The sequence below is a fragment of the Miniopterus schreibersii genome (assembly GCF_964146895.1).
Source record: "Miniopterus schreibersii genome assembly, chromosome: 9".
Classification (NCBI taxonomy): Eukaryota; Metazoa; Chordata; class Mammalia; order Chiroptera; family Miniopteridae; genus Miniopterus; species Miniopterus schreibersii.
In genome coordinates, this window is record NC_138118.1 from 3,088,621 (window position 1) to 3,098,772 (window position 10,152).

The following is a 10,152-nucleotide window of genomic DNA, read 5'->3' on the forward strand; positions in this document are numbered from 1 at the left end:
GGCGCCATCTCATGCACAGAGAGGTCAAGGGTTCGATTCCTGGTCAGGGCACATGCCCTGGTTGCAGGCTCGATTCCCAGTAGGGGGTGTGCAGGAGGCAGGCAATGGATGTTTCTCTCTCATAGATGTTTCTTTCTCATGGATGTTTCTCTCTCTCTTCCTCTCTTCTCTCTCCCTCTCCCTTTCTCTCTATAAAATCAATAAAAACATTTTTTTTAAAAAGCAAATGTATGTATGTATCTAGTTTCCCTACTTTTTTTTGGAAAAATGAATTAAAGTGTTTCCCACTTGCTCTCTGGGGAGCACCCACATTACTTTGAAGAGATGGTCCTCTGTCCTTTTCATAGCTGCATAGTACTCCACCAGGTGGATGTGCTGTGTTTACTCGATCAGTCTCTTATTTGTTGTCTTTTGTGTCCACTCCTTTGCTGTTATGATAGAACTGTGCTACAATAAATACACCCTTGCACCCATCTTTCCATGCATTTGCTAGTATATCTTTGGGATAAATTCCCAGATTTCCCGGGTCCAAAGGTTACTGCACATATGATTTTGTAAGATACGACTAAGCTTCCCAGCAACAGTGAAGCTACCTTCTTCCCCTAACTTTGCCCACAAAGTGCATTGTCACGCTGTTGGCTTCGTGTCCACTTTGGTAGGTGAGAGACCGTATCTCAGTGTATTTTTAGTTTGTATGTTTCTGTTGCAGATTCAATTCCCTGGAAGCAGACTCCGAGACAGAGACTATGAAGCAAGGCATTTGTTGAAGAATGATCTTTGGACGAAGCCCCGTGGGAGGGATGGGAAGGGGGCAGGACCGGGCCGAGGAACAAGCTGACCCGTCTCAGCAAAGGACCCAGCCAGCCCACCGGGAGCCCTGGAGCTGGGAAGGCCCCTCTCAGTTGGGACGACTGTTCCCACATTAACCCTTCAGTGGATGAGGGCTGCTCTGGAAGGAGGCCTGACCTTGGACGAGGCCTTTTCTTCTGCTGAGGGCCATCTCCTGGTGGCACATGCTGCAGGTGGAGGGTTACATCTTTCATTTCGGAAGGAAAATGGGTGTCACCGCAGGACCCACCTTTGTCTGTTAGTTTTGTCTTTATTAGATCTACCTTAATGAGTTTGTTTTTTAAGCTCTCTACAGGCAGCCTTGTGTTTATCTAGCTTATCTACCTCCATCTGTCTGTCTGTCTATCATCTATCTATCTATCTATCTATCTATCTATCTATCTATCTATCTATCTATCTATCTCTATCTATCATCTATCTATCTAGTTGATATGTCTTGGTTTAAGCTCGATATGTTACATATTCTTGTTTTTTTTTCAGTGCCTTTCTGGACATTCCTCCTGTCAGGTCTCTGCCTTATGAGAGCCGTTGCTAGGCCATTGCGAGCAGAAATAGTATTCCCGTTACGTCTTTATCGGGAGCTGCAGAGTTCAGAGTCCCACAGTGTCCCGCTTTATCTCACTTCATGCCCTTTGGCCTGAATTCTACCTCGCTGAAGCAAGACGGCAACTCCTGGCTTCTCGGTCATCTGCGTTGGCCTCTTATATCTTTTAATTATTTTAAGTTTTTTCTCTCCTATCCTTTTATTTTTAACCTCTCTGTCTTTGTGTCAGGAGCGTCTCTGATCGGCAGCACAGTATTCGATTTTGTCTTTTAAGCCAATGTGAATTTTTTTCTTTCATAGGGAGTCAAGCCCAACAACATTTACTGATTGAAAGGATGTGCCTGACCTCAGTCTGTTGGGTTCTTTTTTTATTACACTTAGATCGCAGTGTGATCCATTTTGTGTGTTCTCGCTTGGCATTTAGGAAGGTTTGAATTATTGATCTTTTTTTATTGATTGGTTGATTTCAGAGAGAGGAAGAGAGAGAGAGAGAAACATCAATGATGAGAGAGTCATTGATCGGCCGCCTCCTGCACGGCCCCTACTGAGGATGGAGCCACAACCGGGCCTGTGCCCTGACCGAGAATCGAACCCTGACCTCCTGGCTCATAGGCTGTCGATCAAGCACTGAGCCATGCCCGCAGGGCTGAATTAGTGTTCTAATGAGTGCATTTATCTTAGTACCTCTGCACGACACTTTCCGTTCCCTCGTTTCGCTTATTGCCTATTAGTTCCCTCCCAGGAGCAATATTAAACTGAGCTGGTGACCTTTCCTTCTGACCTCCATCTGTCTCCCTCAGCATATAATTGGAAACAATACTCTCTCACCTCCTGTTTCTACCTTTGAGGCAACCAGCAAGCTGATTCTGTGCTTTCCATCCCTTCCCACTCTCTCCCTCCACCTGTTGTTTTTTATAATCCTCACTGAGGGTGTTTTTTCCCCATTGCTTTTCAGAGAGAGTGGAAGGGAGAGAAAGAGAGAGAAACATCGATGTGAGAGACACATCGATTGGTTGCCCCCTCCAGGGACCTGACCAGGGGTGGGGATCGAGCCTGCGACTGAGGTACGTGACCTTGGCCAGAATCGAACTCGGGACCCTTCAATTCAAGGGGCTGACATGCTCACCACTGAGCCAAAGCGGCCAGGGCTCCCTCCACCGGTTTCTGATAGTTGTATTTTACCTATAGCGTCAGACACAGCCATACTCTTCTCTGCGGCCCGTAATTATCATTTAGTCTTGGCACGGAGCTTGCTGCCAGTCTTCATTCTGATGTCTTCCAACTCATTTTTGCTGCTCGGAGCTTGTTCTCTGGTGAGTCTTTAGCAAGAGCTCGTGAGAGCAATAGGCTCCGAGTCGTTGAATGTTTATAGCAGTCTGTCTACGGCCTTCAGGCTTAAAGGTTGGCTTGGCTCACATTTTCTTCCCTCGAGTAGCTTAAATATTTTTCCACTGTCTTCTGGCATGCGGCGTGGACATCGAAAATCTAATGCATCTGGCCTTCTTTCCTTCATAAGTGAAGCGGACTATTTAACCAAAGTCCAAAGGTCCTTTTCTTCTTTAATGCCCATTTGTTTGGCATTTGTCTCTGTTAGCTGTGCTGGGGTGATTTTCCTGGGGGTACGGTGTGCCCATGAAGTATAGTTTTAAGTATTTTTATTTCAGAAAAAAATTTTCAAGCTTTTAGTTTCAAGTATCATTCTGTTTTATTTTATTTTATTTTATTATTTTATTTTGTTTATTTATTTTATTTTATTATTTTATTTTATTTTATTATTTTATTTTATTTTTCTTTCCCGGCAGGGTATAACCTGAAATAACACTCTTTTACCTCCTGTCTCTACCTATGAGGCAACCAGCAAGCTGGTTCTACATATTACATCCCTCCCCACTCTCCCTCACCTGTCTTTGACAGATGCACTATACCTACAGCGTCAGACACAGCCGTCCCCTTCTCTGTGGTCTCCCATAATTATCAGTGGGTCTTGGCACCAAACTTGCGGCCGGTTCTTATCCTGATGGGAATCCTGGGGGAGGTCTCGGGAGAAGAATATTCATTAGTTTCCCAGGTGTGTCCTTCAATATGTTGATTCATCAAAACGAGTGTGTAGAGGGATCAGGGTCGTTCTCTGGTCACTGTCATCTTTATTTTTATTTCTTTATTTAAAAATATATCTTTATTGATTTCAGAGAGAGGAAGGGAGAGGGAACAAGAGATGGAAACATCAGCGATGAGAGAGAGTCATTGATCGGCTGCCTCCTGCAAGTCCCCTACCCGGGATTGAGCCCCAACCCGGGCCTGTGCCCTGACCGGGAACTGAACTGGAATCTCCTGGATCTTAGGTCGATGCTCAACCGCTGAGCCACGCCGGCTGTGCCACTTTCATCTTTAAAGAATATCATTGAAGAGGGACTGGGATTGAGGTGGGTCTGCCTCGGCACAGTCTGGAATGTGTAAGCCATCTGCTCCTAAGTGTCCTTGGTTAGGGAACATACGACCTTGGGATTCACTAGCTGGCTGTAAAGTGTTCAAATCTGGCCTTGTTTAATTATTTCGTCTCAGTTTCCCTCCTTCCACTTGCCAAGGAATTTTCCTAGCTTCCATCTATCCGGCCTCAGAAGTATGTGCCCGGTGGTATTAATGAAATGCTAACCAGTCACTGTGTCCTGTGTGTTGGAAATGCCCTATTCAGGGCACAGTGTCTGCAGGAGGCACGCTGAGCAAACAGAGTAAAGATTTAGGGGTTGTATTAATTTCCTCGAGCTGCCACAACAAAGTACCACCAGCTCGGTGGCAGCTGCTTCACAATGAACGCGGGGGATTCTCTGAGCTCGCTGACCTGTTCTGATGCCTGATTAACGTGCCCGTTGCCTTTATGTATCATTTTTGAAGGATTCGAGGGGCTTTTCCAGGAACTCAAATTCCACTGGAAGTCAACTCTGTATTAGCTTTGCAACCTTTCTGTAAACCTGAAATTACTCCAAAATAAAAGGTTTCTTTAAGAAAAACACATCTTGGAGAGAGAAACAAGGTGGCGGCGTAGGGAACAGCTGTACCCGCCGGCTCCCGCAGCCACGTCAAAATTACGACTAAAACACAGACCCACCGTCACTCAGGGCCTCCTGAGATCTGGCTGCACAGAAGCCCCACAGCCAGGGAGCTGAGGGAGCACCGAGACCGGGAGGAGGGGGAGACGCGGGCAGGGCGGGGCTGAATCAGAGACTCGCCGCAGGCCCACCCCCGGTGCCTCGGATAAACCCGGGAGGGAATCTCAGCGGCGGAGGTTTCCCGGAGGAGGGAGGGGTCCCAGCCCCACAGCAGGCCCCCAGCCCAGGGCTCCAGGCCAGGAAGAGACGTCCCCACAGCTCCGGGCTGTGAACCCAGCAGGGACTGTCCCTGAGGGTCGCGGAGGCCGCGGGAGCCCCAGCAGCTCCTCTAAAGGGCCCGGCACGGACTCACTCGGACGCTCCCTCTGAGCCCAGCGCCGGGAGCAGCCGGAAAGGACCCGGGACACTCGGGGAGGAACTGACCTGCCTGAGATCCGGGCGAGAGGCGGAGGGCGGCTTCCTCCCGGGCAGAAGGGCTGGCGGAGGCCATGGCTCCTGTGGCGAGTCCTCCCGGCACAGCCGGCAGGCAGGCGCCATGTTTGAATCGCCAGCACGTGACTCGCACCCTTGGGCCCCGCCCCGTGATTCCCGGAGGCCCCGCCCCTCCCACCTGCAGCTCATCCAGGCCGTTTCCAGGGGCTTTTCTGTGCAAGGGGCCTCTCGAGCCTCATGCTTAGGACTTTCCTAAAATCTCTCAAACAAGCAGCAGCTGCCCCATGCGGCTTGATAAGCGGCCCCAGGCCTGGCACTAGCGGCAGCTGCACTGGCTCAGAGCCGGCCTCTCCTGGGCTCCTCCAAGCCCAGCACAAGGAGCAGCATCTACGGTTTGCTGAGTAGCTCATGCTGGGTGGCCCTGGGCAAGGCACTGGCACAGGCTGACTTTGCACCTCCAGGGAGGCCCCAGAGACAGTGCACCTGGTGGTCAGACCTGACCACGCTGGATTACAACCCTACCACATCCACGAGTGACACTCAAGGGGCACACTTGGTGAACACCAAAGCTCCATTGAAGTAAATCCTGCTCCATAGGGGTGTCTCCAGCACAGCAGCTCTCTGGCTGTAGTTTCAGCTGGTCCTCACAGCTGATTGATCTGGGGGTCAATTCCTCCCAGTGACGCCAACAGCAACGAAGGCTCAACTACAGTAGGACAGTGCACACAGCCCACACAGGGGAGCACCTAGAAGGCCCAGCTCAGGTGACTGGGGAGGCTGAGCCACTGGACCCTACAGGACACCTACTACACAAACCAACTCTACAAATTCCAGAAGACATAGCAACTTTACCTAGAAACAAACACCTAGAAGCAGCCAAAATGTGGAGGCAAAGAAATATGTCACAAAGGAAAGAACAGAAGAAATCTCTAGAAGAGGAACTAAATGAAATAGATCCAAGCAAGCTAACAGATACAGAGTTCAGAATTTTGTTTATAAGGATGTTTAAGCAGACTATTAGGGAAATAACTGAGAAAATCGATAACATAATCAAGTACCAATTTGAAATGAAAGCTACAGGAACTGAAATGAAGAATAATTTACATGGAATCAACAGTAAAGTAGAGGACGCTGAGAATCAAATCAGCAATTTGGAACATGAGGAAACAAAAAAAAAAACCCAACCAGAGAACAAAAAGAAAAAAGAATCCAGAAATATGAAAATAGTATAAGGAGACTCTGGGACAACTTGAAGAGGCCCAACATTTGTATTATTGGGGTGCCAGAAGGGGAAGAAAGAGACCAAGAAATTGAAAACCTATTTGAAAAAAAAATTACAGAAAACTTCCCCTACCTGGGGAAAGAAATCGACTTACAAGTCCAGGAAGCACAGAGGGTCCCAAACAAGAGGAACCCAAAGAGGCCCACAGCAAGACACATCAGAATTAAAATGCCAAAGGTTAAAGACAAAGAGAGAATCTTAAAAGCAGCAAGAGAAAAGCAGTTAGTTACCTACAAGGGAGCCCCCATACAACTGTCAGCCGATTTCTCAAAAGAAAGTTTGCAGGCCAGAAGGGACTGGCAAGAAATATTCAAAGTGATGAAAAACATGGAACTACAACCAAGATTGCTCTACCCAGCAAAGCTATCATTTAGAACTGAAGGTCAAATAAAGAGCTTCACAGATAAGAAAAAGCCAAAGAAGTTCATCACCACGAGACCAGCACTACAGGAAAAGTTGAAGGGTCTTCTTTAAGGAGAAGCTAATGAACAAAAGAATCTGACGAACTAAATAGATTCAGAGACATTGATGCATGCAACAGACGATCATATTTCAGATGAAAGAGGGAAGGGGGGTGGAGGGTGGGAAGAGATTAACCAAAGGGGTTATATGCATATATGCATAACCCATGGACACAGTTAATAATGGGGTGAAGGCCTAGGGTGGGAGCGAAGTGGAGGGGGTCAATTTGGGGGGAAAATGGGACCCCTGTAATACTCTCAACAATAAAGATAAATGAAAAACAAACCCCCCCCCCCCCCCCCACATCTTTAAGAGAGGAAAAAGCTAAGCCACAGAGTGGAAGGAGATATTAGCAGTGCATACAACCTACAAAAGACTCACGTTTCCGGTATACAAAGAATCCCTACAAATCAATAGGAAAAAGGCAGGCAGGCCCACAGAAAAATGGGCAAAAGGATAGAACAAGCACATGACAAAAGAATGGCCGTTAAACAGGAGGAAGTGCTTTATCTCATCCGGGACGTGCCAATGAGCTACTTCTCTAAATATTTGTTGTTACTTTGTTTTTCTTCTCCAGGCACTCCAATTATGCGTAAGTTGGAGCTCTTTTAACTTCTCTCACAAGGGCCATTTTCTCCCTGTATGTGCCATTGCTTTGCTTGTCCTTCTAATTTATGTCTTCCTTGCCCCTGTACGCAGACATGTCTGTTCTTTTTTGTGCTGTTTGCAGTGCTGTCCTCATTTCTGGGATGATTTTATTTCTGATTCTACACTTTTCCTGAGTTTTGACAAGTTGGGTTCTCATATCCTTCTGTTTTCTCACTATCTCTTTCTTGAGCTCTTGTTTCATTAAGTTTAACAAATTTGTGGCAAAATATTTGGATACAGTCTGTATCTGTTCCTCGCAACACATTTTTTATGAGTGTTTTTCATCTGCTATTTTTTTCTTTCATTTTTATGCTACAATTTTTTTATTTTTATTTTTGGTATAGATTTTGTGTAGATCTAACTATTATCTGTATTTGAATTGGGTGAGTTTTCCTGAACCAGATATTTTCAGAAGGTTCATGAGGGTCCAAGGCCATTCTAGGCTAGCAAAAATTAACCTTATAAATTTTTTTTGTTGTTAATCTTCACCTGAGGATATTTTCCATTGATTTTTGTTTTTAATTCTCACCTGAGAATATTTTTTCCATTGCTTTTAGAAAGAGTGGAAAGGTGGGAAGGAGGGCGAGAGAGAGAAACATCCATGTGAGAGAGACACAGCCATTGGTTGCCTTATGCACGCACCCTGACCTGGGCCGGGATAGAACTTGCAACTCAGTTATGTGCCCCTCGACCCTTCAGTGCATGGGTCAGTGTTCTAACCAGTGAACCACACTGGCCAGGGCCCTTATAACTTTTTAAAAATTTTGAGTTTAATTTTTTACTTTTCCCCACTAAATAGATATAGGAAGGTGTGGAGCTGGGCTTAGGGGAGAAGAAGGAATTCCCAGCAAACAAATCAGTTTGGGACTGTACTCTTGTAAGAAGGGGAGAGTGGAAACATTAACTTTGGAGTCAGACATGTTTGAGGTTCAAATATGAGAGCTCCAGTGCATGCCGGTTGCTGGTTGTGTGACCTTGGAGACATTGCTCAGAACCTCAGTTCCTGCATCTATAAAATGGGAGCGATAGTATCTCCGCACATAGGGTTACGAAAATTTAAAGAATATGTGAAAAAGCAACTCATTCGTTAGATTGAGCAATGCTATCTGCCGGGGGCAGGCAAACTCCAGAATCTCAGAGGCTTGTCAAAACCATGGTTTGTTTCTTGTCAGTGCAAAGTCCAGGCTGCTCGGCTCCCCGTGGTGACAGGGATGGAGTTTCCTAGTCTGCGGCTCTGTCTCTCAGCACGGGGTCTGACAGCTGCTGCCCAGCGGAGCTGGAAGACGCACACCTGCTCTTTGTGCTTGGGGTGGAGCTGGCCACGTGGCCCCACCTGGATGCAAGGGAGGCTGGGAAAATAGGGAGCACAGGGACGCTGGACATTCAATTTACTCACACCGCTCAGTGCGTCACTCCATCAGCATGATGCCTTTTGCCTTTGTCTTTTACTCTGACTTGTCATCTCCCAACAATTCCTCTAGTGTATCCCATCATTGTCTCAGCTGTGACGCCAGGAAAGGGATTTTCACACTTTCAGACTCAGGCCAGAGGGTGCGGTGGTGAGGTTGGCAGCTGGGGAGGAGACTGCTCTGGTGGGAAACGTGATGATTCTGGTCCCTGAAATGGGGTCCGGTGTCCTGAGAATGAATAGATTGGTGCCTGCTTCGTATCTCTGTGAACTGGCAAAAATCTCTCTAAAGCCCACCTCGCAGAGATAACCATTGCTTGTAAATGTCCTCGTAGACATCCCTGGGTCTATTTAAGTAATGCATTTCTTACATAAATGGGATGGATTCTGTAACTTGCTATTTTCTAGGCAGTCGTGGCCCTCTTTCCAGCGATTTTGTGAAGATAATCCATTCTGTCTACTGCCTGCTTAAATATAGATCTACTTTTTAAATTTCAGCTATTTTCATATTCAAATGCTGTTATTTAAGTAGGTATACTATAAGCGAGCCAGCCAGTCCTCAACTGTTATCTAATTTTTGATATTACGTGCAGGGCTGCAGTGAAAAGTCTTGGGTAAACATCTTCTAGAACTTTTCTGATTACTTTCTAAGGAGAAGTCCCTAGAGGTGGGCCCTCTGGCTCTGAGGGTTATGCCCGGGTCTCCCACGTGCCCTCCAGGCCACACCGCTGCCCTCTGCGTGACCCCTGCACTGCAAGGTCATCCTGGGGACACCCTGGCTCTGTGCTGGCTGGCCCGTCCATGTGTGTAAGCGGTCTAGTCTCTGTGGACCCGGAGATCGCTCAGCGGGGGTTTAATCGTTGCCTTTTCTCTCTGTCTGGCTCCTGAAGGGGGAAAAAGTCTTATTTACGAAATTCTCCCCTGAATTCAACCTCAGGTATCAAACACATCATTGTATGTTTTCCCCCCTCTAAGTTTTATAGTTACATCTCCCCATTTAGATTTTTGATTCACCTGGAGCCCACATTTTGCCTACAGTGTACAGTAGGAATTCACCTCCCTCCAGTATAAAGAACTAGATTCCCCAACAAATATTTGCTAAACACGTTCTTTCTACACTGATTTGTGGTAACTTCTCTCCCCTGATCCAATTTCTTGTATAAACAGGGGTTTATATGTCTGAGCTCTCTAGTTTGCTTTCTGATTCAAGAACTTTACTGTTTTACTACTATGACCTTGGAGCCTGTCTTTATATCTGATAAGATGAATTTCTTTTTGCCCTTCTGTTTTAAAATTATGTTAGTAACTTGAGAACTTTTATTTTTCCTTATTATAAGGTCCCTGGAAACCCGAGTCCCTGGCAGCCCTAGTCCAAAACTCCAATCTTGGTACCAGCAGTCACAGAAGCAGGAGCTTGGCA